General features: G+C 38.2%; 1 protein-coding gene across 1 annotated transcript in view; it reads right to left on the bottom strand.

Annotated features, from left to right (window-relative positions):
- l(3)mbt (lethal (3) malignant brain tumor) overlaps nt 1-17,344 on the bottom strand; it is a 195,801-nt gene that overhangs the window by 115,559 nt on the left and 62,898 nt on the right. The window lies entirely within an intron of this gene.

The raw sequence follows: 17,344 nt of genomic DNA on the forward strand, positions 1-17,344 counted from the left end.
CACATTCAAGCAAATATCTCAAAAAAGTATAATGATATGGTATAATACATCTAGTTGATCATAGCCAAATCATAATAAGCAGTCCAACTATCATGGCTGAAGCACACGCACACACACAGCAACAACTTTTGTGCAATTTCAAGGATTACTGATATGAAGGTTAGCAAAACATAAAAAATAAATTTAAAAAATTGCTCATAGTTTCAAAACTAAATGGTTAAATTACAAGATTTGCCCATTGACATGATGATGCATTGGCAAGTGAAAAAAAATTAAAAAAAAAAAAAAAAGTGTTTGTAATATGGTTCAGCTCTAAAATATTATTATGCAACAGTATTATTATGAGTATTATGCAACATATAATGATTGCTTCTAATAAGTGTGATGCTACACTAAGACAGACACCAGGACCAGATACTGAACTCAAATTTAATTGCACTGATATAAAGAAATATTTTCACAAATTCCCATTGGCAAAATTTACTACAAGTTACATATGTTATAAAGGTTTCCTATATGACATTACATTCAGAACAGCCACATGAGAGAATCTGATGGGAAATTAACCAAGACATATCCCTTAATATAGAATTAATACAATTTCAATGCTCAAATAACTTAAGAGCAAAAGCTTCAAGCATGTAAGGCTTATAAAGCAGTACATAAGCTGACAAAAGAGACCTCAGTTGTACATTATTTTATTATTATTATTAGCCATATGGTTCAAGGAAGCCTGAAGCTTATGCTGAACCAGCAAAAAAAAAAATTCCCCGAGTTACCCTGAGTGAGAGAGAGAGAGAGTAAAAAGGAATCATCAAGAAAGAGAAGAATGATGATATCCAGCTCAGGACCCTGGGTGTGCCAAGCCCATACTCACCAGATGTGAGTCCCCAGGGTTAATATAGAAAAGAGTAAATCAAGTTTGCTACATAGTAATAGTATTAACTGAGACATGTAATGCAAGAAAGCAAGCGTATCAGCTTATGTAGAATCAGTCAAAAAAAAAAAAAAAAGACAATTTCACACATCTATTCCCTCTAAAAGTTTGTCCAGGTTCCTCCTTTAATTTATTTAAGCTATCAGCTTCCACAACGACAGATGGAAGTTTGTTCCAGCAATTAACCACCCGATGGCTAAAGGCAAATTTTCGCACATCTATTCTACAACTGTCTTTCCTCAATTTGAATTTATGCCCCCTCAGGTTCGTAAGCTCAACCCATTTAAGACCTTATACACCTCAATCAGATCACCTCGCAGGTGCCTAGTCTCCAGCCACTGCAATTTTCAGAACTTAAGCCTTTCTTGGTAAGAGGACCCCTTCATTCCCCTCACCAATGTTGTTGCCCTTCTCTGTACAAGCTCAAGCAACCAACCCTACATCCTTCCTAAAATGAAGCCTCCAGACCTGTACGCAGTACTCAAGGCATGGTCTGACTGACCTTGTTTTTTAAAGCATTACTAAGAGCTGCCTGAGTACTACATTTGACTACAAATAAAAAGCACTGCTTCTAGGAACAACATAAAAGAATAAAAATACACTTCACTGCAGAGAGGCAAACTATTTAATGGCTTTCCTCTATAATCAAATTGAAATATTAACAAAGCTATATGTTACATATCCCTATTTTGGAAACTCCTTTAGTAGCACATGGAATTAGAATATATTTACAGTTACATCTTATCACATTAGTCACTTAATATAACTTAATTTTAAAAAAAAAGTTAATTATCTGCTGCATTCATGAAAATGAAACAGTGGGACTCCACCTTAACATCAAAAGAGAACAATATGGAATGAAAGAAATTGATGAAACCATTTTTCACCACACAAAAAAAAAAGTGTCATTTCTTTCCTCACAAGAAGCTTGCAGTGCTACTTTGTCCTTTAATCTGTTTTGTAGACACAAGACTTAAACTGCAGAGATAATGAAATTGGGCTTAACTCTCATAGCAGAGCAAACAAACTTGCCTTTTCAATGAGTTTCCTGATATTGCACTACTTTCAAATAGATGGCTTTCCAATAAGTTGACTGGCTCTTTGTTTAAAAGATGAGACTACTATAATAGCCTGTTTCAGGACTAACTGGTCCCTAGCCAGATACCAGGTGGTCATCCCATATTTAAAACTGGTGTATTCTTATCAGATAGTCTTTGCAAAATGCAAGTGTAAAACTTTACATTTTGCAAAGGACCACTGCTTGGCTGGTCATTAACCCTCTCTCCTAACCCTGACATCATCTGCAAATTTTTACATCACTCCCTGTATCCTTTCATCAATGTCATTTAAGAATTAGAAAAATTATCAGCGTACTGGTCCTCAAGGACCCATAATTCTAACACTAACTCAATCGGAAGAATACCATTCATCACATGTTTAGAATCTGTGCTTTTTAGAATCCCCCCCCCCAACTCCTGTCATTTATGTTCACATTACACTTACGTACAAATATTAGCATTCCCAATCGAAGAGTGGCACCATGTTTCTAATATTTCTATTGTTTGTCATATTTATCATGATTAGTAGTAATAATGGCAAATGATACAAGAAAGAAAGCTAATATAGCATCAGCCAAAAAAAAAAAAAAAAAAAAACCTATCCATAGGCACATCTATCTTGTAACCATCCTTAATCAGCTTAAACTTATGTCCCCTCATGTGTGTAGTTTCAGCAAATGGAAGAATGCCATTAATATTCAGCTTACTCAATCCATTCACAGCTTTAAACACCTCTAACAGATCTCTCTGCAGGTGCTTAGTCTCAAGACACTGCAATTTGCAGAACTGTAGTCTTTCTAGGCAAGAGCATCCTTTTGTTCCTTTCACCAATCTGGTTGCCCTTCTCTGCACCCATTCTGGCAGATCTACATCCTTTCTAAAGCGAGGTCTCCAAACCTGTATAGAGTACTCAAGATGCAGTCTAACCATGGCCTTATACAAAGAGATAATCACTTACTTATCCATGGTAGCAAATTTTCTGTAGATAACTGACAACACCTGAAGACAACTGAAGACGAAAGAAGATATTTGTTGATATTAGATTTGAACTTCTGTAGATTGTAATTTTCAGGAAATACGTATGAAGGAAAGTTGTTCCAGAAAACAGCAGTTGAATGAATAAATGAGGAAGATGAAAAGTTGGTTCTGTGGGTTTGAAGTTGGACAGTAAATGGATGTTGGCTGGTGGCGGCACGTGTTCGGACTGTTTTGAAAGAGAGAGCGGGAATTATAGAAGCCAATTCAGAAGAACAGTGCCCATGGAAGTATCTGTAGAAGAGGCATGCAGCAGAAACAGTGCGTCTATGAGAAAGCGAGTGGAGAGACTCTGTTAGAGATGAATCATTAATTAACCTAACTGCCCTCTTCTGAATGGAATCAAGAAACCTGAGAGAGGTTTTGGGGGCACCACCCCAGATGTGGGAACAATATTCCATGGCAGGGCGGATTTGCGATTTATACAGAGTGACCAGCTGTTTGGGAGAAAAGAGAGCGAAAGAGAAAACCAAGTTTTTTAGATGCAGAGGAAGCAATATTTGTAATGTGCTTGTGCCAAGAGAGATTAGAAGTCAGGGTAATCCCCAAAAGAGATATATCATTTTGCCTAGAAATCGGAGTGTCACTAAAGATAAGCATAGGAGCAGAAGAATCCTTTTTGCGAGATATAAGACAAGATTGAGTTTTAGAAGGGTTGAAATCAACTAAGTTGTCTTTGCCCCACTGAAGAATTACCTGAAGATCGGCATTTAAGGAATTGGCAGCAGATTTTCGAGAACTTGAAGCTGATTGAGCTGGACAAGGTTTCTCAAAATGGAAAGTTGAATGCAATGTGCTATCATCGGCAAAACTATGGATAGGATTTCCAGTCAATGGGAGAAGGTCATTGATATACAAGAGGAAAAGTGTGGGGGAAAGAACTGAACCTTGGGGGACACCGGCATTAGTGGAGAAGTTAGAAGACAGAGAGCCATCTACCATCACCCTCAGTGAGCGATCAGAGAGAAAACTGGATAACCAATTACTAAAAACAGTTGGCAAACCATAAGATGGAAGCTTGTTTAGAAGACCTTTATGCCAAACATGATCAAAAGCCTTTGAGATGTCAAGAGCAACTACTTATGTTTCACCGAACCTTTCCATTGAATTAGTCCATAAATGGGTAACATACGCCAGAATATCACCAGTGGATCGACACTGACGGAATCCATACTGGCGATCGTTGATCAGACGGAAGGTTTCTAGGTAGTTTAAGAGTTGGCGGTTAATTGATTTCTCCATTACTTTAGAAAGAGTAGAAGTAATTGCAATGGGACGATAATTGGATGGGAGGGATTTGTCACCCTTTTTAGGAACTGGCTGGATATGAGCAAATTTCCAAGCAGAAGGAAAAACACCTTTGGAATAAGCAAGTGAAAAAAGGCGGCAAAGAATAGGAGTAAGTTCAGGAGCACAGGATTTGAGAACAAGTGGAGAAATACCATCAGGACCTGGAGCTTTCTTAGCATCAAGATTCATCAAAATCCTTCTGATATCCTTTTGACGGAAGACCATAGGAGGCATTGAATGGAGCGTGTTAGGAATGGTGGGAGGTGTTTTACCAAGATCATTAATACATGAGCTCGAAGAAAAATGGGATGCTAGCAGGTCAGCTTTATCCTTGGCTGAAGTGACAACAGAACGATCTGGTTTGGACAGAGGTGGGAGCAGAGATGGGCAAAAGTCGCTGCCAATAGCTTTGACAAGAGACCAGAATGCTCGGCTACCATTAGGGAAAGAAGCAAGTTTTCTACTCTTAGCCTGTTCAAACTCTAGTTTGGACTGATTAATAACTGCTTTACAATTGTTGCGAGCTTTGGTGTAGGCAGAAAATGAAACTGAAGAATTAGAAACAAGCCAATTACGATATGCAACATTCTTCTCTTGGACAGCCTTAGCACATTTATTGGAAAATCAAGGTTTAGATAAAGGACGAGATTTTAAAGTGGAGTGTGGGATAAAGGATTCCATTCCTGCAAGAATAATTTCACTGACACGATCTGAGCAAACGTTGACATCAGAAGTTTTGAAACAGTAATCAGACCAAGGAAAAGAAGAAAAGAAGTCACGCAGGTCATCCCATTTTGCATTCTTGTAATGCCAAACAATACGAGGTTGGGAATATAGCCATGAGCTAAAGGTTCCATTGGAGAAGAGACAATCACCAAGTTGTGATCTGAAGTGCCTAAAGGACCTCTCACTTCAACCTTGTACTTACAAGGGTTGTTTGTGTGAAAAAGATCAAGCGTATTGGCTGTATGATTAGGATTGTCCAGTATTCTTGTAGGTAAATGAACAATCTGTGCAAGGTTATTAGTAATTGCAAAAGCCTCAGCATCTCGACCTGCTGGGTCGGTGTGACTAGAAAACGGAAGCCAGCTGGAGTTGTGAACGTTAAAATCACCAAGGAAAATTACCTCACTGTTAGGAAAGTTGGACTGGAGAAAGTCAAGTTGCAAAGAGAGGAAGTCAAAGAGCTCCAAGTGATTAGTGGAGTTGGGAGAACGGTAGAGACAACAGATGAATTTTGCACAATGTGGTAGAGAGATTTTAAGCCAATGAAGATCAAAGAGAGGAGATTCCAAATTGCCAAGTCTCTGACAGGGAATATCAGAACGGACATATGCACAAGTACCACCTTTGAGGCGAAAGGAATCATACAGCAAATAATTTGGACATCTGAGATGAGCAGTAGTTGAATCAACCGATAACTGAGATTCAGTCAGAAAAAGTACATGGGGTTTGGTAGACTGCAAGTGGAAATGGACATCGTTGAGATTAGAATTGAGAACACGTATATTTGTGAAATGAATTAGGAAGTCCTTGGGAGGTTTAGATCTTTTCGCAGATAAGCTTGCTCTATATGATTGTAAGCTCACTGATTACTTCATAATAAACATATGAAAGTGTACCACTGTTTTTGAATTGCCTGTATTTTGCATCTACATTCACAGAAGAAGACATTTTTAGTGCTGGGAATAGCAGATATCTAGCAAATGCTCTTTTGCATGTCTCCACTCTGTAGGAGTGGAGATGTGAAAATAGGATTAAACATTTTATGATAACTGAAAATAAGCAGGAAAAGAAATTGATGCAGCTAAGTGAAAAATGTATCTGAGGAGGATAAGGTGATTGAATCTTTTCAATTATATTAAAAGGAACACTATAAAACCAAGAGCAACAAAGGCTCAAAGTATCCTATGCTTGAATCAAATTTAAAATTTTATAGCAAATTTTATAAATCTATTTCCATAGAATGACTTCTCTTCAAAACTCTCCAAATCAGACTTCTATTATGCTCAGTTTAAAATGATTAAAATTATAAATACTTCTTTAAAATATTTAAATGTGTTCAATTCTCTAAGCTCATGACTGAACAGACACGCCCGGGATCATAGAAGGCCCCCACCCGACTCCGAGACCTATCCAATCTACTACTACACTCAAGGTTTCGTGGTGGATTGGATAGGTCTGGGAGTCGGGTGGGGGCCTTCTATGATCCCGGGGGTGTCTGGTCAGTCGTGAGCTTAGAGGATTGAACACATTTAAATATTTTAACGAAGTATATATAATTTTAATAATTTTAAACCAAGGTAATAGAAGTCGGATTTGGAGAATTTTGAAGAGAAGTCACCCTACAGAAATAGATTGAGGTAACTCTGTTGTAAAATTTTAAATTAAAAGGAACAGGAAAAGGGATTGCCAAACCTTTAGTTATTATACTGAGTACACTTCAGATTTGGGGGAAATCCTCAGAGATTGGGAATGTGCAAATGTTTCTCCTATTAACAATAGTGGATCAAATGGTGGATTGTGAAGTGGGTAACCACAGACCTGGGAGTCTCATTTCTGTGCCATGAAAAATAATGGCATCAACAGGAAAAGAAGTAATGCGATGTCATCTTTACTAGAGCTAAAGGGCAACCACAGCATGGATTTGTTAAATACTATAATCATATGCTTACATTTCAGTAAAGCTTTTGATACACTCTTCTATATGAATGGCCGCTGTACAAATTCAAACAATGTGACATTAAGGAAATGTTATTACTATGGGTAAAGGGGCAGTTAAGTGGCAGGAGAAAGAGAATAGGTATAAATGGCCTTGTGAGCTAATGTTATTAGTGTGGTACCATGAGAATCACTGGGGGACCCCCCCCCTTACCATTTTTAATACTTATTAATGGCACTGATGTTGAAATTAAGTTCAATGTCTTAAGTTTGCTGATGAAAGATGGGCATAATTGATGGGCTGAAAAATGGCAACATCAATAAGGTTTAACATAAATGTAGGGTACTGCATTTGGGTAACAGTAATCCTGGAATAATATCATTTGGCACCAAACTCAAAGTAGTTGATAAGTGAAAGAAGGCCTCAAGAAAAAAAGGATAAAAAAAAAAAAGGGTAAAAGGCCTCAAGAAGCATCAGAGATCAAGAAGAAGGGTAATAAAAGGCCTCAAGAATTTCATGTCAGGCATGCACAGTTTCACATGAAGCTCAGTCAGCACTAAAGGCAGACTGACAGGGTAACTTATGGTGTTCTGTCAGTAATACACAAGAACTTTGCCAGCAGGGACAAGCGGCTGATTTTTCCTATTGTACAAAGCAATAGTTAGGCCACATCTGGAATAGGGCATACAAGTTTGGAAACCTCATTTTAGGAAAGACAAATTTGTTGGAAAGAGTGCAGAAAAGAGCAATAAGTTTAGTCAAGGGACACAAAATAAATTCAAGAAAGCCCACGTTTCTATAAATAGCAGCAAAACTAAGCATCTACTAACCTTAATGTATAAGGCCTTGAAAGGGTTAAGGACACTAAATACTGGCAACATTTCTTTGCTCTTTTTTGAGATGGATGACACACACACACACACACACACACACACACACACACACACACACACACACACACACACACACACACTTAAATCAATAAAGGATGGTTGCAAAATAGATGTATAAAAATTGGCACCAAACTCAAAGTAGTTGATAAGTGAAAGAAGGCCTCAAGAAAAAAAGGATAAAAAAAAAAAGGGTAAAAGGCCTCAAGATGTGTCAGAGATCAAGAAGAAGGGTAAAAGGCCTCAAAAAGCATCAGAGATCAAGAAGAAGGGTAATAAAAGGCCTCAAGAATTTCATGTCAAGCATGCACATGAAATTTGCATGCCTGACATGAAACAACCTTTGCCTCTGCCAGGGGCAAAGGTTGATGATGTTGTAGAGTGAATATTATCTTTTAAGGGCACAAAAGGTGATATAGTTGTAAACGTTGGCACTAATAATATTAAGAGTAGGAGACCGGCAGAATTACTTAACAAGTACAGGTCACTGTTGAACAAAAGCCGAGAATTAGGGTTGAATTTGAAAGTGTCTGCAATTCTGCCCAGACACGATAGGAGGGAGTATATGATGAGAGCCTTGTCGATCAATTCGGCCCTGGAAAGATTGTGCAAGGCTCGAGGGGTAAAATTTTTTTCAGCCTGGACTGTACTTGTTAACAGGAGAGATTGCTTCTACAGGGATGGGATACACTTAAATAGAAAGGGTGCAAGAATATTTGCTGATGCTATCGAGGCAGTGTTAGGTGGGTCGGAAAATTGCTAGCTTGGGGGAAGACAAAGACCAATAGATTGACAGTAGCCACTGGCAGAGGTGAAAGAGATTCTTGCACTGCTTCTATTAGAATGAGCAGAAGCCTGAAAAACAAGATGCATGGTATTTGTATTTCAGAGACTGCTGGGAGCCATTGCGGTACAAGTAAACACATGGGTTGTGTTAGGGTAGCTAAGAATAGAAACAGGTGCAGGTATACTTGCGTCTACACCAATGCTAGGAGTTTAGTAAATAAATTTGATGAATTTGAGGTATTGCTCAAAACATCAAAGGCAGATATTGTCGGGATATCAGAGACGTGGTGTCACACAGATATAAGGGATGCAGAACTGCAATTTGGGGAGTACAACGTCTACAGAAAGGATAGACAGGATAGGAAGGGGTTATGCTATTAGTTAAGAAACACATAAAAACCAAGGAAGTGAAGCCAGTCGACATTGCCGGACAGTGCAGTGTTGAGTCAGTTTGGTGTGACATAAGCATTGGGAGATCAAAATTGAGAGTAGGAGTGTGCTATAGGATTAATGACTCTGATGAGTATAATAAGGAACTGTACAGGGAAATACAGTGGGCCAGTAAATCAGAGAGTCTTATAATGGGAGATTTTAATTTCCCAGATATTGACTGGAATTTGGGGGCTGGTTACTCACACACTAGTAGGGCTTTTGTGGATTTATTGGATGATTGTTTTCTACATCAGCATGTTCGGGAGGCAACTAGAGGGAGTAATACTCTTGATTTGATTATCAGCAGTGATTCTTCATGCATTAAGAATCTGCAGATAAATGAACCACTAGGTGGCAGTGATCACAGTGTGCTGAAGTGGGATTTACTCAAAGAGGTAACTACCATTAGGGGTAAAGGGAAGGGTTATTGCTTCCGTAAAGGCGACTACGATGGACTGAGACAGTATTTTAATTCTATACAGTGGGACCAACTGATGATGTTACCAACAGCAAATTCAAAATGGGAAGCATTCAAAGAACTTATCTTGGAAGCTACTAGGCTTTACATACCAACTAAGAAATATTGTTCAGGGTTTAGGCCAAAATGGATGTCAGATGAACTAATGAGGCATATGGCAGAGAAGAAAATGCATGGGATACTTACAAATTAACACGACACAGAAGCCTATGATAGATACAAGTTGATATGCAACCAAGTTACAAAGGAGGTTAGGCAGGCAAAGGCAGATTACGAGAAATCCTTGGCAAGGGATGCAAAGAAAAACAGCAAAGAGTTCTTTACTTATGTAAACTCTAGAAGGAAGGGGATGAATCAGATTGGTCCACTTGATATTGATGGGTCAACTGTTGATGATCCTGCTCAGGTAGTTAACAAACTAAATGAATATTTTGCATCGACATTCACACATGAGGAGTTATTCAGCAAGGGGAATGCCAGAGGTGTATTCAACTCTAGCAGTAAGCTACAGAATCTTGAAATAACTGGGAGTAAAGTGGAGGAGAAACTGTTGAAGATAAACACAAGAAAGGCACCCGGGGTGGATGGGATCTATCCAGTTATATTAAAGGAGGCAGCAAAGGAAGTAAGCAAACCCTTAGCCATAATTATGAGAGCTTCCTTGGACTCAGGGGAGGTACCCATAGACTGGAAATGTGCAAATGTGACCCCAATTCACAAAGGAGGATCAAAGGCTGACACAAGTAATTATAGACCTGTGAGCTTAACTTCTGTTCCAGGAAAATTAATGGAGGCACTGGTTAAAGAAGCACTGCAGGATCATTTAGACAAGACTTCAGTTATAGCTCAGACACAGCATGGTTTTGTTAAGGGGAAGTCTTGCCTGACCAACTTGATTGGATACTATGATGCAGTCACAAAAGAACTGGATGCAGGGAATAACTTTGATATTATATACTTGGATCTTAGAAAGGCTTTTGATACTGTTGCACATGGAAGACTGCTACACAAATTGGAGCAGTGTGACATTGGAGGCAAATTGCTGCTATGGATAAAGGGGTGGTTGAGGGGGAGAAGACAGAGAGTGGTAATCAATGGACACTGCTCATCGTGGACTAATGTTATTAGTGGAGTCCCTCAGGGCTCAGTGTTGGGTCCATTATTGTTTTCTGTATTTATAAATGATATTGATGATGGTATATCAAGCTTAATGTCCAAGTTTGCAGATGATACAAAGGTTGGCAGGGTTGTCAAGGACACTACTGACACTATGCTGCTGCAACAGGATCTGGAAAGGTTGAGCAGATGGGCTGAGAGGTGGCAAATGAAGTTTAACATTGACAAATGTAAAGTACTACACATGGGAAACAGCAACCCCAGAGCAACGTATCAACTCTGTGGTACTACACTGACAGTGGTAGAGAATGAACGGGACTTGGGGGTGGTTGTGCAGGCAGATATGAAGTTCTCTGAGCAGTGCAGACAGGCTGCAAGAGTAGCTCATGGAGTATTGTCAATGATATACAGGAATTTTTCCAGCAGGGATAAGGAGGTGATTATTCCATTATATAAGGCAATGGTCAGGCCACACCTAGAGTACTGTATACAGGTCTGGAGGCCTCATTTCAAGAAGGATGTAGAGCTGCTGGAACGAGTACAGAGAAGGGCAACAAGATTAGTGAATGGAACAAAGGGGTGCTCTTACGAAGAAAGGCTTAAGTTTTGCAAATTAATAGTGTCTGGAGACTAGGCACCAGCTAGGTGATCTGATAGAGGTGTATAAAGCCTTGAATGGTTTAAGCATACTCAATGCTGATGGGATTCTTCCTGTAGCTCAGAAAAATCACCTGAGAGGGCATAAATTCAAATTGAGGAAAGAGAGATGTAGGATAGACGTGCGGAAATTTGCCTTTAGCCAGCGGGTGGTTGGTTGGTGGAACAGACTTCCATCCCTTGTGGTGGAGGTTGATAGCCTAAATAAGGCTCAGCTGGACAGGTATTTTGAACGAACAGAGGGGTGAAGTGGAAGTGGTTTTTTTTTTTTTTTTTGGCTGATGCTGCATAAGCTTGCTTTCTTGCATCAAATGCCTCTACTAATGCTAATGCTAAATTTGCCTTCAGCCAGAGTAACTGACGAAATAAATTTCCAGGTAGTTTTTTTTTTTTTTTTTTAGGAGCATTAGCAACTAAGGCCATATTGCTCCGGGAATATGCGGTGATCATTCCCTGATCTTTCCGCATCCCCGTATTTGGTTGTGACGGGATCGAACCCCGGTCTAATCAAGAAGCGTGCGTTACGCACTGCTGCTTCTTCCCACCTGGCTATGGAGGCGCCTTCCAGGTAGTAATGTGGAAGTGGGTAATTTGAATCATTTAAAGGATGGACAAATTATTAGAAGGAATACACAAGAGCAGTTTATACTCACAAATGAAGTAGTGGGTAATATTTTAATTATTTATTAATTTTTTATTTCATTGTATTTTTTAGCTGATGCTGGAATAGCTATAGATCCATCATATCCTTGGATCATTTGCCCAATGATCAATAAAATTACTGCTAATATTGATAAAATTACTGCTGCCTACAAATCAAATGGAGATGTATATGAAATGTGCGAGTCATATCATTATTATTCATAGTGGCATATTATGCAAGAAAGCAAGCTTATAAAGCGGCAGCAAAAAAAAAAAACTCCTACATCGCCTCGTTCATTCGCTCCAATAATTTTTATAGTTCTTCCTTGAATTTATTCAAACTACTCAATTCCACGACGACAGATGACATAGTGTTCCCAAAATCAAAAGACTTCCAACAAGTCTGTCCAACAATCAACCATCTAAATGTGCAGGGGTTTGCAAATTTAGATGGTTGATTGTTGGCAACCCTTCACATTTCTATCCTGCAACTATCTTTCCTCAATTTGAATTTATGTCCTCATGTGTGTAATCAGAGCAGGAGGAACAATGCCTTCAGCATTGAGCTTGCTCAATCCATTAAAAGCCTTAAACACTTAAATCAGATCATCTTGCAAGTGCCTAAACTCCAGATACCTGCAATTTGTAAAACTGAAGCCTGTCTTGGTCACACTACCCTTTCGTTCCCTTCACCAATCTTGTTGCCCTTCTCTGCGTTTCCAGCAGATAGTATTAGCAATGGCAAATGATGCAAGAAAGCAAGCTCAAACAAAAAAAAAAAAATCCCATTTCACCTATCCATCCCCCTTCAACAGCTCATTTAGTTCTTTAAATTTATTCAAACTATTCACTTCCACCACTTTTTCTTTATCCACTTCCACAACAACAGATGGAAGCTTGTTCCAACACTCAACTACCCAGCTGAAGGAAAACTTCCACACATCTATTCTGCAACCATTCTTCCTCATTTTGAATTTATGCTTCCCCGTGGGCATAGTCTGAGCAGTAAGAGGAAAAATCTCATCTGTTGAGTTTGCTCAATGCAGATTGGATTCTTCAGCGTTTGCTCAAGCCATGGGATTGCAGATGAGTTTGCTCAAGCCATGGGAATGCAGATGAGTTTGCTCAAGCTATTCCAAGCCTTAAACACAACAATCAGATGACTTTGCAGGTGCCTAGTCTACAAACACTGCAATTTACAGAACTGAACCCTTTTTGCTAAGCACATCCCTTTGTTCCCCTTCACCAATCTCGTTTCTCTTCTCTGTACCTGTTCCAGCAACTTTACATCTTTCCTGAAACAAGACCTCCAGACCTGTATACAATACTCAAGATGTGGCCTAACCACTGCTTTATACAATGGGATAATTCCCTCCTTATCCCTACTAGCAAAGTGAAATGAAAAACTGCAAAAATGCCTGTGAGATGGTGTCACTCCTTTACCAGCTTAAAGTTATCACAAGCTGAAATAGTAAATTTAGAGAAAGAATAAATTAAAGTCTGCCTAATAAAGTAGTGGAGGTTGCAGTTGAAATGCCTAGAAGAAAGATAGGGTGAGCGATTCAGCCACTCTTCAGAAGAAAGCTATAAGTCATTACTACCAGTGAAGGAAGAACTTAAGAGCTGTTATATAATTAAGAGCTGTATATAGATATTCTACCTTTATAACATTAATTATAACATTAATTACAAGTTAGTATCAGTTTTTTGGAATGTAAGTAAGTTTTTTTACCTTTGAATTGTAAATCCACTGAAGAAGACCCACAGAAAGAGAGAGAGAGAGAGAGAGAGAGAGAGAGAGAGAGAGAGAGAGAGAGAGAGAGAGAGAGAGATCAGAATGTGTGGTATCTCTAAATTTATAATTAAAAAGTTAATTGTTATCCCATTTTATTAAACCATTTCAAAACTACTGCAGTGGAATGTTTTCTTTTGCATGCTATATCCCATTCTACATTAAACTATGCCTCTCAGTGAATACACTAAGATTGATATATTTCTAGTATCCCCATTCTTCACATCTCCTTCATGTGTGAATGTAGACAGAAAATATTTATTAATTTTGTTAGCAATCTGCATAGGATCTCAACAGTTAGGCTATTCATATCAAGGAGCCAGTGCGGTATATCCCATCTCTTAGCTTCTAGTGTTAACATAGCAAAGAATTCTTTTTTTTTTTGCTTTTCTTTACATTGTTAGCCAAAGACTTCTCATAATTTGTCTTAGCAAACCTAACTCACTTAGTAACTCGACTGCAGACTTACAACTGACTTCTCTGTCCCCTGATAATTTATAATCATTCCATGCAGGTCCGACACTAGCATTTGTGATGAATGAGGCAAAACCTTGTAACGGTGCCTAATTTATATCATATCTTAACATGTATATATATATATATGTTCTAGATATGATAGAATATGGTAGAGTAAAAATATATCGGATTGGCAATGCGGACCAATTATCAATGCAGACCGATGTAATGCACAATCTTTCACTTAGATGGCATTAATCGGTGCTGATCTCATTAACAACTTTAAGTTATCTATAATGTTAAAATTTACAAATAATTCTTTGCCTAATACGGATATATATAAATATATATATATAAATATATATATATATTTAAGATATTAGTTGTAGTGGTAAGTTCTAAAAGTGCAATAATAGACAAAGTTAAGCCGGCTATAATGTATAATACGAAAGCTAGTAAGTTATAGCATCTCAAGCAACCCAACGCCTTATGCAAGTGACGACCTGTGACGATTAATATATATTTGATATATTTATTATAATTGAGCTATTAATTAACTATGCATTTTACATACTTGGGATATAAATATATATATATATATACAGTGGATTCCAGTTATTTGGGCCACCAGTTAATCGGGGTAGCCGTTTATTTGGGGCAAATCTTAAAAAACAGAAACCAATCGAGAAAATAGCCAGGGTTTACTTCGCTTAATTGGGACAGCATGTCGTTTAATCGGGACAGGAGACCGCAGCACTGGAGATTACCCTATGATTGTCTCCGACGGTACTACATGGTTTGGTCAAAATTCTGGAGGTCACAAGCATAAAACAATAAAAACAATTAGCAGTCACCGTTTATTGGGCTTTTCTGTTAGTGAAATCTATCATAAACGGACAGTAAACTCGATCTTACTGAATTTGCGATAATATTGACAGCTGGAATTCTGTGGGTTATTATGATGAAATGTGTTTACACTTCCATGAAATCTTCAATCATATAAAAAAATTAATTTTCAGATCTTCTTTTCATTCGTATTTTTAAAGCTTTGTAACTTGTTACTCGGTTCTCACTTGCGTATATTGTGTTACTTACAATTTGTGTGTGCCGTGTTCTTTGTTATTGATTACTTAACTTTTTACTGTTTTAAATTTTAACCCCCACCCACAAATGTCAGTGAACAGAAATGTCAACAACTAGTTCGTATGTACATATTACAGTATGTATTAATTATCCCGATTATCATGTATATTCTTCCAATTTTCACTTATTCTTTAATTGGTAAGGTAATAAAGAGTAAATTTCTGCTTAATATATCTTTGCTTTTATAGCCTGTGGATAATATTCCTCCTATTTTCGCTAATTAAAAATCGCTGTTTAATAGAATTAAAATTCAATTCACAAACGTGATCACAATGACTGGCCCTTATTGCACATCGTATAGTGAACGGTACTTTACTATGCTAAGATCGTCGAAACGTGATTTGATTGTACAGTGAACCAATTGTAAAAAAAAAGGGGGGGGGTACATTGTATTTTTAAATTTTTACGTGAAACTTCAGATAATTGGGGCAGCCGCTTAACAGAGCCAAAATGCACTAGTCCCGATGTGTCTCAAATAACCGGAATGCACTGTATATAAAAATATATATATAAACATATAAATATATATAAACATATACATAAACATATACATATATCTGTATTAAGCGAAGAATTATTTGTAAATTTTAACATGATTTTTACTCTACCATACTCCGTAGTCGAGTGGGCAGGAGCGGGAGTGCAGTAGCACACGCTCTTTGAGTAGACAGGGGTTCAAGCCCCTGAGTGCTGAATATGGTCGATCTGCCAACCCGCACTAGACCAGCGTGGCAGATTATGGTCCATTTCCCTCAGCATGAATTGTTGAGGAGGCTTCCATCCTGCAGCAGGTTGATAGTGGCTGCACTTTATTTTATTTATTTTTTTTTTATTCTATCATATCTAGAACATAACATATACATATATATATAAATATATATATGTGCAGTGGGGTGCCTATTCCATGCATTTCTCTTCTCTGCAGTAGCCTTTTAGCATTAGCAAAGGCACATGATGCAAGAAAGCAAGCTTATATAGCATCAACAAAAAAAAAAAAAAAAAAAAAAAAAAAAACACTATTTCACCATCCACTCGTTCCAAATGTTTGCCAAGTTCTGCCTTGAATCTATTTAAGCTATCAACTTCTACAACGACAGATGGAAGTTTGTTCCAGCAATCAACCACCCGCTGGCTAAAGGCAAACTTCTGCACATCTATCCTACAACAGTCTTTCCTCAATTTGAATTTATGCCCTCTCAGTCGATTATTCTGAGCAAGAGGAACAATCCCATCGGCACTTAGCATGCTCAAACCATTCAAGGCTTTATACACCTCTATCAGATCACCTCGCAGGTCCCTAGTCTCCAGACACTGTAATTTGCAAAACTTAAGCCTTTCTTCGTAAGAGCAACCCTCTGTACTCGTTCCAACAGCTCTACATCCTTCTTAAAATGAGGCCTCCAGACCTATATATACAGTACTCAAGGTTTGGTCTGACCATTGCCTTATACAAGGGGATAATCACCTCCTTATCCCTGCTAGAAAAATTCCTGTATATCATTGACAAGACACCATGAGCTACTCTTGTAGACCGTCTGCACTGCTCAGAAAACTTCATATCTGCCTGCACAATTACCCCCAGGTCCTTTTCATTCTCTACCACTGTCAGTGTGGTACCACAGAGTTGATACGTTACTCTGGGATTACTGCTTCCCATATGTAGTACTTTACATTTGTCAATGTTAAACTTCATTTGCCACCTCTCAGCCCATCTGCTCAACTTTTCTAGATCCTGTTGCAGCAGTGTACTGTCATTAGTGATTAACAACCCTTGAAGGACAGTTGTACAGAAACTGTTGGAATAAACTTTCCCCTAATGTTGTGGAAGTGGGCAGTTTGAATAAATTAAAAGGTTCGAGCAATCATTAAAAGGAATGGACATATGAAGTGTATTAAAAAAAAGGTTTTTTTATTTTTTTATTGACTAATGCTGTATAAGCTTTGCTTCTTTGTGCCATTTTTGTCAATAC

The sequence above is a fragment of the Mastigoproctus giganteus genome, chromosome 4 (genome assembly GCF_048544385.1).
Source record: "Mastigoproctus giganteus isolate SK-2022 chromosome 4, ASM4854438v1, whole genome shotgun sequence".
NCBI lineage: Eukaryota > Metazoa > Arthropoda > Arachnida > Uropygi > Thelyphonidae > Mastigoproctus > Mastigoproctus giganteus.